Source organism: Tenrec ecaudatus, chromosome 1, assembly GCF_050624435.1.
Source record: "Tenrec ecaudatus isolate mTenEca1 chromosome 1, mTenEca1.hap1, whole genome shotgun sequence".
Taxonomy (NCBI): domain Eukaryota; kingdom Metazoa; phylum Chordata; class Mammalia; order Afrosoricida; family Tenrecidae; genus Tenrec; species Tenrec ecaudatus.
In genome coordinates, this window is record NC_134530.1 from 269,979,963 (window position 1) to 269,995,127 (window position 15,165).

General features: G+C 51.8%; 1 pseudogene; it reads left to right on the plus strand.

Annotated features, from left to right (window-relative positions):
• The first annotated feature begins 10,102 nt into the window (after positions 1-10,102).
• Positions 10,103-13,864, plus strand: LOC142440534 (bifunctional peptidase and (3S)-lysyl hydroxylase JMJD7-like; annotated as a pseudogene).
• The last annotated feature ends 1,301 nt before the right edge of the window (positions 13,865-15,165 follow it).

Here is a 15,165-nt window from a genome sequence, read left to right on the forward strand (position 1 = left end):
GCCCCTTGTTGCAGTCACTGTGTCAATCCATTTACTGAAGGTCTTCCTCATTTTCGCTTATCTCTCTTCACCTAGCAGGATGTCCTTACTCCTCCAGGGACTGATCTCTCACTAACAGTATGTCTAAGGTACGTGAGGGGAAGTCTCACCATTCTTGCTTCTAAGGACTATTCTGGCTGTACTTCTAACCCACATTTGTTTGTTCTTTTGGCAGTTCATAGTACTTCCAATATTATTCACCAGCATCCCAATATAAATGCATTGATTCTTCTTTGATCTTCCTTTTCAATGTCCAACTTTCACGTGCATACAAGGCCATTGAATATATGACTCAGATGGCTTTAGTCAGGTACACCTTAAGCTTCAAGGTAACATCCTTGCTCTTAAACACTTTGGAGAACACTTTTGAAAGAGGTCTCTGGCTGCAACGCGTGGCCCCATTAAGGATGAAGAGGCGGGGCGCACAGGTGGAAGCCCATGGCCCCTTTAAGCCTTGGCCTATTTGGCAGCAGCTGGAGCCACTATTGAGGACAAGGCAAGAGGCCAGCCAGCACTTCCTGTGGAGGCCAAGGGCTCAGGACCTGAGCAGGCCAAGCTCTGAGTGCTGAGTGAGCCAGCCTCAGAGCCGCACCACCTCCATGGGCCAAAATGACCTGATGGGCAAGGCCTAGGGCTTCACAGACCAGGTGTGGTTCCTGCGGCCTCCCCGCCCTCTCCCAGACTCCTGCCCACCCGGGCCTTGCCACCAGGACCCCTGATGTGGGTCTGCAGCCCACCTGGTGCCTGCCCAGGCACCAGAACTCCTGCCCTGCCTGGCCCACCCACCTGAGACCTCACTCCAGGCCCCCTGTCCCAACCCTGGTCCTGCTCCAGGCCCCCTCCCTGCCCAAGACTTTGTTAGTCTGGTTGGTCATGAGGGATGGAAAGGAGGAGGGATCCTGCCCAGGCCCCTGCACCCCATCCAACTTGGGATGCTATGGGTTGGTCCAGCCCTCAAGGTGGCTTCCTTCCCACAGGCCCATATACCCAGAACTCCATTGGACCCACTGGGTACGTGAGGCCTCCCCATCAAGGGCTCGGGATATGTGCCCACAGCCTGGAATGGGATCCTAGCTTGCTAGAGCCCCCCACCACTCCCCTTAAGCCCCAATAAATTAAGATCCCTAGAAAGTGTCTGTTTCTGGGGGCCCTTGTGTGGTCACACTCTGGCTGTGAAGGGCTAGGCTATGGCTTTTGGTACTTGTCTTCTCCATTCTGAATCTTTAGACCATTGGTCCTTCCACGGGGCAGTTCTACAGGAGTAGCAGGGAACTCTATTCGGGAGTGAAGTTGGCCAGATTTGAGTACGGGTGCCCTGGCAGGGATGCCAACTTGGGAGAAGAGCCCATCTCCCCTTTCTCTTTCCCAGCTGCAAAAAAATTTTAAAAAGGAAGAGGTCTCATAGAGCAGATTTACCCAATGCAATACGTCCTTTGGGTTCTTGACTGGGGCTTGCGTGATCATTTATTGTGGATCGCAGCAAGAAGATAGCACTGATCACTTCAGTATTTTCTCCACTTATCATGATCATGTTGTAGATGACAGGGACATAATTACATATAAATATGTCCCTGGGACCCAACTCCTGGGGAGTCCCAAACAACTTGATGAAAAGAAAAACGAGAGAGAGAAGACAAGCACTCTGTGCCTAGGTTGGAAGGACAGTCCTTTGTGAATAGAGAGCTTCAAGGGTATTGGAGTTCCTGGAGGAGGGCAAAGAGTTCCACACTCAACTATTCAACAAATCATTGGCAGTTGGAACCCACACAGGGGCACCATGGAGGAAAGGCCTGGAAACCTGCTTAAAGCCTATAGTCTTGAAAGTCCTATGGAATCCACACATAAGGCACCATGAGTCAGAATCAACTCTCTCGTGCCTGTTTTGGTTTGGGTAGAGGAGCTATTAGAAGCAGTGGGGTATAATGTTGAATCCAAGAAGAGGAAGGATTTGGTCACCATTAAAGTGACTTCTGACCCAATTGCTAACGATCATACAGACTTTTGTGGGAGAAAGATGAGGATTTCTACGGCTGTAAATATTTAGTGTCAGAAACCCACATAGACAGTTCTACCCTGCTCTATACAGTCGCTGATTTGGTGTCAACTGGATGGCACTAAGATATCAACTATCTGCTGGAAGGTTGCCATGTGGAAGAGCTTGTGCCAAGTCCGTTATGGATATGCCTATGATCTTTGTGGGAGACAAAGGTCCTGCTTAAGATTAATGTCTCTGGTGTCAAATCGCTCCATTGTCCAGTCTTGGCTCTATGTCCTTCTAGCTCTATAACCTCGGAAAAATCATTGAACCCCCTTTGTTCTGCTGTGTGTACAAGGGAAGTGAAAAATAGTTCTTAGGTTGTGTGTTCGAGGTTGAGATTGAATGATAGAAAGACCTTGTTGTTGTTAGTCGCCAGCAAAGCAAATTTGATTCCTTGTGACCTTATGCCGGATAGGACAAATTACTGCTAGATCCTATGCAATCTTCCTGCCCATTGGCAGGTTTGAGGTCATTGTTGCGGTTATTGTGCCAGTCTGTGTCATGAAGAGTTTCCCCAGATCCACTATTTTACCAAACATGATGTTCTCGTCTCGCAATTGGTCTTTCCTAACGACATGTCCAAAATCAGCATGACAAAATTTTGCCATTCTATCTTCTAGGAACATTCTTCGAAGAATGTCCTGGTTCGATTTCCTCCAGGACTGATTTGCTCATTCTTTTGGCCACCCACAGTATACTCAATACATGGTCTTTGCCATCACGGTCATTTGAATGCCTCAATCCTTCTTAGAATCCTGGTCCTCACTGTTGTAGAAACTCCATTTCTCACAGCTTTCTTCAGATCTGCTGAAGTGGAATCTGAGTTCTTGTAGGCCCCAAGGACATGGCATTTGTGTGCCTGCTAGAAGCACTGAGGAACAACGTCTGGCCCATAGTAAGTGCTTATAATTGTTCATTGCGATCAGTGTTATTATTTATCATCCCATGTAAACTTTCCAGCACACGCACAGGTCAGGAAACCAAGATTCTGAGCCTGTCAGTGCCTTCACTGAGGCTACCCCTCAGGAGAGGGGAGGGTCTGCATGCAAATCGAATACATGATCAAACCAGTTGGCCTGGGTGGAGGGACTTTCAATGCTAAAATAGGGGAACGGGTTGTTGGGTATGTGGGAGGAAAGGCATCTAAAGAAAATCAGCAGAGTGCTCCGAGGCTCTGGAGTTCTGACTACAAAGACACATAACCCAGGCCTATATATCTTTGGGGGATGTGCAAGACCAGTAATTACAGGTAAAGACATACATCACAGGAAGGGGTTGCACTATAGGGTATACAGCAATGAGAGGGGCACAATATAGGGATATACACAATAGGAAGAGGAGGGATTGGGGGCACACATGTGACAAGGGCAGATCCTAGATTCAGGATGGCAGCCTAACTTTGAATGTCACTGAGCTGGTTTGACTTGTTTTCTGGGTCTCCATAGAAACCATTATCAGTAGGGTGTAAACTCTTCCTATGGGAACCAAGCTAATGGTCACAAGCATTTAGGGAGAACTAGCCCATTGTCCTTAACAGCAGGGAGGGGGGGGACCTCTACCTGCCCTGGGAGCAGACAGTTGTCTGGCCAATGACTGCCTTCAGGGAGGATGTCTCCAAGCATCTGGCCTCCCACGATATGCTGGCAAATAGGCTCTAGTGTTTGACATGTCTTTGGGGAGACAAATCTGGGGAGAATTCTCTTTATAATTCCACATACATGATGTAAGGTATCGGTCCATTTGCCTTCATTCCTTTGCATGTGGTGACTCAGTGGTCATAGCACTGTGTATTGAATAAGTGGGTCTTCCCCCATTCACATAATTGTCAAATCACAAGTTACCATAGGTGTACGGGTGTATTTCTTGATTCTCATTTCTACTCCTTGGACTGCCCTATTAGGAATACCACACTCTTTTGATGATTGTGGCTTTGTTAGATCTCTCGGGAGATCGAGTTGTACCTCGTTAGAAAGAATTCACGCCGGAGCCTGGTTCGTGATCCAAGTGAGTTTGATGAGAGGTAGAAGAAGTTTCAGGTTTTACTCAGCAACCATAGGACTCCTCCCGACCATGCAGCCTGGCTGAAGCTGCTCAGCGTCACGCAAAGATCTCTCCTTCCCTGCGACTCTCTGCTCTCTGTTAGATCTCGATCTCTCTCTCTCTCTCTCTCTCTCTCTCTCTCTCTCTCTCTCTCTCTCTCTCTCTTTCTCTCTCTCTCTCTCTCTCTCACACACACACACACTCTCTCTCCCTTCTCCCCCTCCCCCTCCCCAACCCCTCCCTTTTCATGGATTCCAGGGGGAGGCGTGGTGGACGACCCCAGATGGACCCCATTGGCTGAACTGAATTCACCTGGCTCAGGTGGGCCGATCCAGGTTTAGCACCCACCCAATCCCACTGGTGGGAAACCTGAGCCTCTGAGCATGTGCAGTGTGCCGCTCTTTGTTCCCTTGCCTGGCTCTCTGGGCATGGCTTAAGGGACATCCCATCCCTGCGCTAGTCTGCCTAACAACGTTACAGTACATTTTTAAATTGGAAAGGATGAAACTTCCTATTTTTAAAAATTTATTTTTTATTTTATTTTGAAACCTCCTATTTTGTTCTTCTTTTTTTCAAGATCATTTTTACTATTTGAGGCCCTTTGCAATCATGTGAATTTGAGAATTGACTTTCCGTTCCCCTAAAAGGAACATAAAAGCTGTTGGAATTTTTATAGGGATTGCAGATCACTTTGGTCATATTGTCATCTTAACAATATTAAGCCTTCTAATTTATTTATGTCTTCTTTAAATTCCCTCAGAAGTATTTTTAGTAGTTGTCTCCCTCATTAAATTATTCCTCAGTCCCATCTACATGTAACCTCCTTTCTGGGAAATGGGCAATGCGACGGTGGGTGAGGGGAGACGCGGGGCAGTGTAAGATAAGATAAAATAATAATTTATAAACTATTAAGGGTTCATGGGGAGGGGGAGGGGGGCGGAGAGAGAGGGGAGGGGGAAAAAAGGAAAAAGCTGATTCCAGGAACCCAAGTGGAAGACGAATTTTGAGAATGATGAGGACAACGAATGTATAAGGGTGCTTTACTCAATTGATGTATGTATGGATTCTGATAAGAGTTGTATGAGCCCCAATAAAACGATTTATTAAAAAAAATATTCCTCAGTCCTTTAGTTGTTTAGATGGTATTAGAAATGGAATTGTTCTCTTTCTTTCCTTTTCTGATTGTTTGCTGCTGGTGTATGGAAGCACAACATATTTTTAAAGAATCTTTTTATTAGGGACTCATACAACTCCCATCACAATCCATATACACATCAATTATGTAAAGCACATCCGTACATTCATTGCCCTCATCGTTCTCAAAACATTTGCTCTCCACCTAAGCCCCTAGCATCAGGTCCTCATTTTTTCCCTCCCTCCCTGTTTCCCCCTCCCTCATGAACCCTTGATAATTTATAAATTATTATCTTGCCATATCTTTCCCTGTCCGATATCTCCCTTCACCCACCCCTCTGTTGTCCGTCCCCCAGAGAGGAGGTGACATGTAGATCCTTGTAATTGGTTCCCCGTTTCCAACCCATCCTCCCTCTACCCTCCCAGCATCACCACTCACACCACTGGTCCTGAAGGGATCATCTGCCCTTGATTCCCTGTGTTTCCAGTTCCCATCTGTACCAGTGTACATCCTCTGGTCTAGGCAGACTTGCAAGGTAGAATTGGGATCATGATAGTGGGGGAGGAGGAAGCATTTAGGAACTTAAGGAAAGTTGTATTTTTCATCATTGCTACATCGCACCCTGACTGGCTTGTCTCCTCCCCGAGACCCTTCTGTAAGGGGGTGTTGTCCAGTGGCCCACAAATGGACTTTGGGTCTCCACTCTGCACTCCACCCCTCATTCACTATGATATAATTTTTTGTTCTGATGATGCCTGATACCTGATCCCTTCAACACCTCGTGATCGCACAGGCTGGTGTGCTTTGTCCATGTGGGCTTTTTTTGCTTCTGAGCTAGATGGCTGCTTGTTTACCTTCAAACCTTTAAGACCCCGACTCTATAGCCGGGCACCATCAGCTTTCTTCACCACATTTGCTTATGCACCCATTTGTCTTCAGCGATCAAATCAGGGAGGTGAGCACACAATGATATGAATTTTTGTTCTTTGATGCCTAATAAGTGATGGCTTCGGCAACTCTTGATCACACAGGCTGGTGTGCTTCTTCCATGTGGGCTTTGTTGCTTCTGAGTTAGATGGCCGCTCGTTTACCTTCAAGCCTTTAAGACCTCAGATGTTATTATCTTTTGATAGCCGGGCACCATCAGCTTTCTTCACCACATTTGCTTATTCACCCGCTTTGTCTTCAGCAGTTGTATCAGGAAGGTGAGCCTCATAGAGTGTCAATTTAAAAGAAGAAAGTATTCTTGCATTGAGGGAGTACTTGAGTGGAGGCCCAAAGTCCTTCTGCTACCTTAATACTAAACCTATAAATATATGCACATAGATCTGTAAGGTCTCTCTCTCCGGGACTAGATTTCAGCCTTGGTCCATGGCTCCGCGCGAGAAAGATTTTATGCTGAAGCCGGGCTTGTGATCCAAGTGAATTTAATGAAAGTTCAAAGAAGCATCAGGTTTTACGCGGCACCCATAGGATTCCTTTGACCATGCGGCCTGGCAGAGACTTCTCCGGGACATGCAAGGATCTCTCCCCTCCCACGGAGATGACCAGACCCTCTCCCTCTCGGTTCCTGCCTTCTTAAGGGTTTCTGGGGGAGGCGTGGTGAACGACCCCAGGTCGATCCCATTGGCTGAATTGTAGTAACCTGGCCCAGGTGGGCTGCTCCAGGTGTAACGCCCATCTCCACCCACTGGCGGGAAAATCCAGCTTTGTCCTTTGCTGGTTCTCCTGGGCATGCGTAAATGGACTTCCCAATTACCTAGGCTAAGCTACCTAACAGATCTATTTCCCCATCCTCATATATAAACATATTTGCCTATGTACATGTCTTTGTCTAGAACTCTATAAATGCCCTTTGCCTCCCAGCTCTTTCCTCTGTTTCCTTTTTTGACTTTCCTCCTTTCCCACTATCATGCTCAGTCCCCACCAGAGTTTCAGCAATTCCTCTTGGTTACATTACCCTTGATCATGCCCTACCAAGCCTCCCACACCCTCCTCACCACCGATTTGGATCACTTGTTCCTTTGTCCCTGGGTTTGTTAACACCACTACCTTTCCCCCCACTTCCCCCTCTCCCATGTCCCCTCGGAACTGTTGGTTCCATTGTTTTCTCCTCCAGATTGTTCATCCAGCCTATCTTATTTAGACAGACCTGAGGAGGTAATAACATGCACAAAAACAAGACAGAGCAAAACCAAGAAACAATGTACAGCAAACCAATGAAAAAACCAAAACAAAACACAATAAGAAAAAAAAGCTTGTAGTTAGTTCAAGGATTGTTTGTTGGCCTTTAGGAGTGTTTTCCAGTCCAGTCTGTTGGGGCACCATGCTGGCTCCAAAGTCCACCTTCAGCAATCCCTGGGGACCTCGCCACTCCAATCCCTTGCTGTTGCACCCCTTTAGTGTTTTGCCTCAGTGTGGCAGGATCATATTGGGTGCAATTCCCACACTTTGTCTCCATTGTTGTCCCCTGTAGGGCTATGAGTCAGTGAGGGGCGCCATGTCTCCTAGTTTGGCTGGCCATGTGGTCCTCTCTGTGAACTGGCTGTTCTAATTGGAAATATCGTCCCATTGGCCTGGTGGTCCAGGATGTGCTCCACTCTCCTCGTTCCCCTTCCTCTGCTCCCGTGTGCTCTGATCAGATATGTCCCTCTCCCGGAGCTTCAGATTCAATGCCGCCCTTTGAAATAAATTCTTCTGGGGGGAGGGGCAGGTGTCGATTTAGTAGTTGGGATTGGGACCGGCCCTTCAAATCTCTCTACTGGTTCCCTACTGCATGCTGGCATGCTGCATTCACATCTTGGAGCATTGGGTTGAAGTCTGGTCCCTCTTTCCCTGTGGAGATAAAAACAATACCCGCTCCCCTTGGGTGGGTTAGTGAGGCTGAAATTCTTTAAGGGAGCAGACAGCGTCTATTTTCTCCTGAGGAGTGGCCGATGGGTTTGAACCACTGACCTTGCTGTTAGCAGCTACCGGGGTTCCTTACAGTTAGCCGTAGGCACACTAAATGAAGAGACAGTAGGTTAGAAGATAAATGTGGGGAAATCAGTTAAGTGGAATGAGGGGCTCCGGGATGGAGGTTCAATAGGTTGAGTAGAGCGGGCCTCAATGAGGAGGTGGCTCTTGGGCACAGACTCAAGGGCGGGGATGGAGGGAGTGTGCAGACACATGCGGGGGCAGTTCACGGAAGGCAAACACCCTGAGTCGGAGAGAGGTTGGTGCGCTCGGGAGAGGGAAGCGTTTTTCCCATGTGTATTTTGGTTGGTTAAATTCCTAGCAGTGGAATTATGGGGTCAAAGGAATTGTCTAGATCTCCTTTGAAATTCTCTCGTTTCAAAGCCCTGGGATAGAAGAGTGACCATACCCCAAAAGAAATCTATTCAAATGCAAGAAAATCAAAATGGAAGAAGAGTAGAAAACATAAAGGGGCTAAAAATAGCAGTTAGCACCTCTGTTAAGAATTTCTGTGAGAATCTCAGGGGTTTACTGAGTCATCTTCCGTGGTGCCTGTTACAGTGGGCTGGCACAGCTTGGCCACGTGTCACCCCTCCGCGTTCCTGTATCTACTAGGCAGGATCCTTCTTGCCTCTTTGCCAGTGACTTTCAAGTACCAACCAGCTCTTCCCTTTCCACCTTCCCAGGTCCCCTGGGACCTTCCTATTCAGCTCCAATTTCTGATCTAGCTAAAGACATCCCCACTTTCCCACTGACCGTGAGACTAATCGGATGACTTCACCGGAGGCGCGCGACCTTGTGGTTCAGGGGGAGGGCAGTGGCCTTGAAGCACAGGGGGGACCTTCCACTCTACCCAAGGGAAAGAATGGAGGGAGCTGCAGGGCCAGGGAGCAGGGAGGGTGTGTGGTAAGGGGCCGGCTCCAGGCAGAGGCTCATCAGAGGAGAAGAATGGGTTGGGCCCCGTTACCAAGGCCAGGCAGACTTTATTCTCCAAGTGGTAAGTCATCAAAGGAGGTTTGCTCAGAGTGACAACATGAGACTGCCTTTCAAGAAGATGTCTGGAGCTGGGGTGATAAATGCTTTTGGAAGGAGGGGAGTTAAGCCAGGGGAACCAGTTAGTTCACTGTGGCAGGAGATATTGTAAGCCTTTCATCCAGTCATTAAGCCAGTGTGTACTGGGGATCATGGGCGTGCTGAGCACTGTGCTCCATCCTGGGAAGGTGTAACCCACACCCCCACCCTCATGGAGATCACATTCTAGCCGGGGACAGAGACAGCTATCCAGTGGAAATCAATTTAGTAGATAGTATATTAACCTGTTTGCAAACCTGTCACTGGAGTCGTAGGACTGCCCCGTATTGTGTCTGAGGAAACAGATTGGCCACCACGTCTCTCCCCTGAGGGGCACCTGGTGGACTGAGATCATACACTCTTGGTTAGCAGCCACGTGCTTAAGCACCGTGCCACCACCAGGGCCCGTAGATAGTGTGCTTGACGGTTCAGGTGGTCAAGTGGACATGCACGCAGGAAGGGAACGAGGAGTTTTTCAGAGCCCCGGGGTGGTGTCCATGGTTAAGCATTTGTCTTACTAATGGGAAGGTCGGTGCACTTTGCCTACTCCTAAAGGACCCCCAATGAAATGCAATCCTTTTCAGAAAAGTCAGGGCCACAAACTGTGGAGCAAAGGTCCACTCTGACATCCCGGGTCACCAGGAACCAGAATCGACTCGAGGGAAACTGTTGTATGTTTACTAGAAATGGTTGTGGGCTGGGGCCGGGAGGGGGTGGGCGGTGGGTGGTGTGGTTCACAAGTTCCTAAAGAAGAAGGATAGCCAGCTGGGGGAAGGAAGGCTCTTGGGGTGACTTGTGAGTGGAGGGGCCCCAAAGGAGGTGGCATGGGAGAGGGAGAAGGTGAGGGCGAGGGAGGTTGGGAGTGTTTGTAGGTAGACTCGGTGAGACGAGGAGCCAGCCAGGAGCACAACAGGGAGTCAGTGATGTTTATGAAGGGCAGCAAGAGAAAGCCACCCAGGCAGCACACAGCACGGTACCATCATGGAAGACCCAGGGCGTTCAGGTTATAGGCATGTCTCCCCGATGAGGCTGTCAGCATCTTGAAAGGACCCATTCACACTGGCCAAGCCAAGTGCTGAGCACATTCCAAAATATTCAGTGAATATTCGCAGTTGGAAGGCATTCTTCCTTCATCTTGCTGCCCCCAGCCACGGGGAGCTCCCTGCGTGGTGCCTGAGGCTGCTTTTCTATACTTCGCTAGAGGTCCGCCACCGCAGCTAGGGAAGCTAACCAAGGGTCTGGCCCCAGGGAGGACTGGGGTTTGGGCCAAGCAGGAGTCCCGCTGTGTTAGCCCCAGTTGACCAGAGAAACAAATTCATAGACACTTATATGTGTTTTAAAAGAGAACTTTATATCAAAGAAAAATTGTACATTAAGAGAACATCCCAGCCCAGTCCAGATCAAGTCCTTAAGTCTGATATTAGCCCATATGTCCGATACCAGTCTATAAATCCCTCTTCCTACTCATGAAACACAAGCAATGATGCTGATGCAGGAAGATCACAGGCCAGTGGGTGGAAAGCCTTGTGGACCCAGTGGTGGTGGAGGCATCCCAGCGCTAGCAGGGGTCTCCAAGTGAGCCCTGCGGCTCCAGGGCTCTAGTGTAGCTCTGTGTGTCTTGTCAGCAGGAATGTCTCACAGGAAGGGAGCTATTGATTTCTGTGGGCACCTCCAAATGAGGTCATCAAGCTGCAACCTGAATGACAGCTTAGACTCCATCCCTCCACAAGTTGACATCAGAGTATGTTGCTCACGTGCTCTTGGGCTGTGTGGCCCCTCCTGGAGTAGGCGTGCGGCAGCCTCCTCCTTGAAAATCCCCTTCTATTTCTGGTGGTCCAGAGTCTCTTGGTCCCTCCCCAGTGAGCACTGCCCAGTGATACCCTGTGGCCTGCCCAGAGAGGGCATCTCATCCGTAAGTGGCTGGGTGCTGTTTATGTCAACATCTACCTCCCACCCCACTTAAGAGCTTGGCGTGCCTCCAACCGTGCCCTACCTGGATGAGGCCCCGATGCCACTGCACTTCTACCGGGACTGGGTCTGCCCCAGCAGGCCCTGCATTGTGCGCAATGCCCTGCAGAAGTGGTCACTCCCCTATCTGAGGTGGGTGCAGCCCTGGGCTGGGCTAGGGTGATGGGCGAGCTGTCTTGTGGCATGTGGGCATGCTCTTAGAGTCCCTTCCCCTAGGGCCACGGTGGGCGCCACGGAGGTAAGCGTAGCGGTGACCCCAGATGGGTATGCTGATTCCGTGCGCGGAGACCACTTCGTGATGCCAGCCGAGTGCCTGCTGCCCCTGTGAGGTGTGTTGGACGTCCTGGAGGGCAGGGCCCGGCACCCTGGCGTGCTCTACGTGCAGAAGCAGTGCTCTAACCTGCTTACCGAGCTGCCCCAGCTGCTGCCCGACTTGGAGCCCCACGTGCCCTGGGCCTCCGAGGCTCTGGGTGAGAGGGGGCGACTGGGGCAGAGGGCAGTCGTTGAGAATACACAGCAGAAACACACACCAAGCTTCTACACTGACAGCTCAGTGACATTGATTTTCTTGGCCCACACCCACCACCCCATGGCCAGGGTCAGGCCCTGCCGCCCTGGAAGCCTTGACTGTTGACCGACTGCAAAGGATTAGTGCTCTAACTTTTGCCTGTGGGGGGCTGGGCCCACTCCCCAAGCCCTCCAAACCATGGCCTCTTCGCCACTTTTCCCTGGGATGCCCCTCGCTCGCACGCAGCACCCCTGCCCACATCCTGTTGGGTGTTATCCCAGACCCAACCTGCAGGGGACAACTGCTCCTAACTCTCCTCCTCTGTCCTGCAGGGAAGATGCCAGAGGCGGTGAACTTCTGGCTGGGGGAGGCGGCCGCAGTGACGTCCTGTAGGTGTCTCTGGGATGCAGGGACAGGGAGGAGCCAGGATGGGGCCAAGGGTGGGAGGCTGGCCTGGAGGGTCGGTCTACAATTCTGCGAACAGAGGAGGAGCGGCGTTGCAGCGTGGTGGGTGGGATGACTTTGGTGTGGGGGCGCACTAGACATCTCTCAGAGGGCACGTTGGCCCCGGAGGTGAACTTGGGAGAACCCTATGCGTGGATATTTACCTCTTTGGAGAGATGACCCGCATGGGGCGTGTGGTGAGTGCCAAGTCCCTGGTGGCTGGGATCTGGAATGCCCTCCACCCCAGCCCCCCCTGGGCATCTCCTGGAGTCTGGTTTGACTATGTCGTTGAGAATACACAGAGCAAAAGCACACACCAAGCTTCTACGCTGACAGCTCAGTGACATTGATTCAGACCCTCTAGTTGGTTCAAACGTTCTCACCCTCCCTTCCCGAGTTCTTCTCCCTGAGGGAAATGAGGGGGCTTCAGAAACTGTGTAGAAAATAATGGGATTCCCCCTCCCCCCTTATAAATTCATTGTCCTCCAGGATCCTGGCTGTTCTTTGAAGAGGCTGTTTTCAGTCTGAGCCCGGATGGAGTTTAAAAGAATGCTCATGGCAGAGGGATGGAGATCCTTTACTGGCTAAGTTGAACTAGTACTGGGCGTAAAGGAGACATCAGGGGACACTTTGGATGGAAGGTTGAAATCTTTATTCTCAGGACTTTCTCGTTTTTACACCCCTGGCTGTCTTGAGGCACAAGGCTCTGGGTGGGCAGGTTCTGCCTCTCATGTGCCCTGCTCCGCCAAATCTGCCCAGGACCTTCTTTGTGTTGGCAGTGCACAAGGACCACTACGAAAACCTCTACTGTGTCCTCTCTGGAGAGAAACATTTCCTGTTACACCCGCCCAGCGACCGACCCTTCATCCCCTATGGTAGGGCTGGGGCCTGCCTTACGCATGGGCCCCAAACCAGAGGAAGGGTAGCGAGGATTCCCTGCCTGTGTCCCTGGGGCCAGGCAGCCAACAGGAGAGGCTGGGAGGAGGTGTGAGGGGCTGGGAGCACTCTTTGCTGAGCTCCCCCTTTTTCTCTGGCATCAGAGCTGTACACCCCAGCAACCTACCGACTCACTGAGGCAGGCACCTTTGAGGTGGTGGATGAAGAGGGCATGGAGAAGGTGTCCATCTTAGCCCTGGGCCTCAGGGAGAGGCGAGCTCATCCATCTCCGAGGAGCAAGTGGGCCCCAAAAGTCCTGGGAAGGTGGCCCCTTCCTCCGTAAGGTCCCACCTTCTGGGGCTGGCTTCCCAGGGCGGATGGAGGGGGACCTTTGGCCCTTACCGTTGGCAAGGCCAAAGGCCGAGTTCCCCGGTCCTGCTCCGTCCCCAGGTGCCCTGGCTTCCACTGGATCCCTTGACACCAAATCTGTCCCAGTACCCACAGTACCGTGGGGCCCAGGCCCTCCGCTGCACCATGCAGGCCGACGAGATGCTCTACCTGCCGGCCTTGTGGGTCCACCACGTGCAGCTGTCCCAGGGCTGCATTGCTGGTGAGGAGCTGCTGGCCTCGGCCAGCGGGTGGGCTGGGGAGGCTCTGGGTCAGAGCTGGGCCACCCACTCCTGTGCTTGCTCTCTCCACAGTGAGCTTCTGGTACGACATGGAGTATGACCTCAAGTATAGTTACTTCCAACTGCTCGACACCCTCACCAAGGCCTCAGGCCTGGACTAGTGGAGCCCCCAGGGAACGTGCCCCCCCACAGCTCAGGGGGCACTCTGGCTTCTCCCCAGATGGGCCCCCACAGAGACACCCTGCAATCTGTCTGACCCAGAACCCCGTTTGGGTTGGGACCGACCCTGGAGACTATCGTGGGTGATAGGAGGAGGACCAGGAAGTGCCAGGCAGGTGTCTAGGTCAGGGTTCCCAGAAAGCTGCCACGCAGGTGAAGCAGCCCCGTGGGTGGAGGCCAGCTGCGGCGTCCTCCCTCCTCTGTAAAGCTGTGAAGTGGATATAATGATGGTCCCTACCTTTCTGGCTGCCCTGGGGCCTGGAGAGGGTTTCTGTAAGGGCCCGCTCGCTCGCTCGAAGGACATGCTCAATAAAGCCGGGGAGGCTCCATGTGGTACCTGCCCCTTGTGGCTTTCTGTGTCTCCAGGAGGGCGGGGAGGGTTCAGATGGAAACGTCAGAGAGAGGAGCTAGCTCCCTGTCTGTCCAGGGACCACAGCTTGTACTCCGGTCTGGCCGGCAGGCCAACCCTGTTTTAACTCTCTGCCAGGGCTCGTTGACTGGGACTCTGGTTTGCTTCGCCATGGGGTTGGTGGCCTGGGGACGAGCCTGTGTCTCCTAACCAGCACAGGGACCAGGGGACAGAACCTGCCCACCCCCACCCCTGGGATGCTCCTCTGCAGAAGGAACTGGCTTTCTCATGCTGCCCCCACAAAAGTGGAGATGAGCCCCCTTCCCCTGGGTGCCCACCTGGAGCTCCAGTCCTGGCCATCTCTGGGGACCCAGGTGGCCCAGGCCCTGGCTTTGAAGAGCTGTTTTTAGTAACAGCCACTCCCCTGCTGTGATGATAGGCTCCGGATACACCCCTCCTCCGGGTCTGCTTCAATGGAGACTGGGCATTCCTGTCCTACTGGTACCTGGATGTTGCTACAAGCCTTGTTGGTGGGGACTCTGCCCTTGCCCTACCTCTGGCGGCTGCCCAGACCTGTGGCCCCTCCAAGCCATGCCATCCTGTCCTGCTCACACGGGTGGTTGGTGAGCTGTCCTGGAAGCAGGACCCGGCTGGGCAGGCCCAGGTGGTGTCTGCTGGGGGCAGTGGGTTTTCCAGGAACCCAGCAGGGGTGGGGGACCTTGAGCCCATGGGAGGGTGTCAGTAGGCCCAGTATAGGCTGAGGTGCCTCATTTCTTGGGCAGGGTGTGGGGCTTGGGCGGAGCGGAAGATGCAGGTGGGAGGGGCTAGGGAGGCCAGTTGGGACATACTTGGATTTTGGCTTAAAACCCCACAGTCCTCGGCCCAGTGGCTACT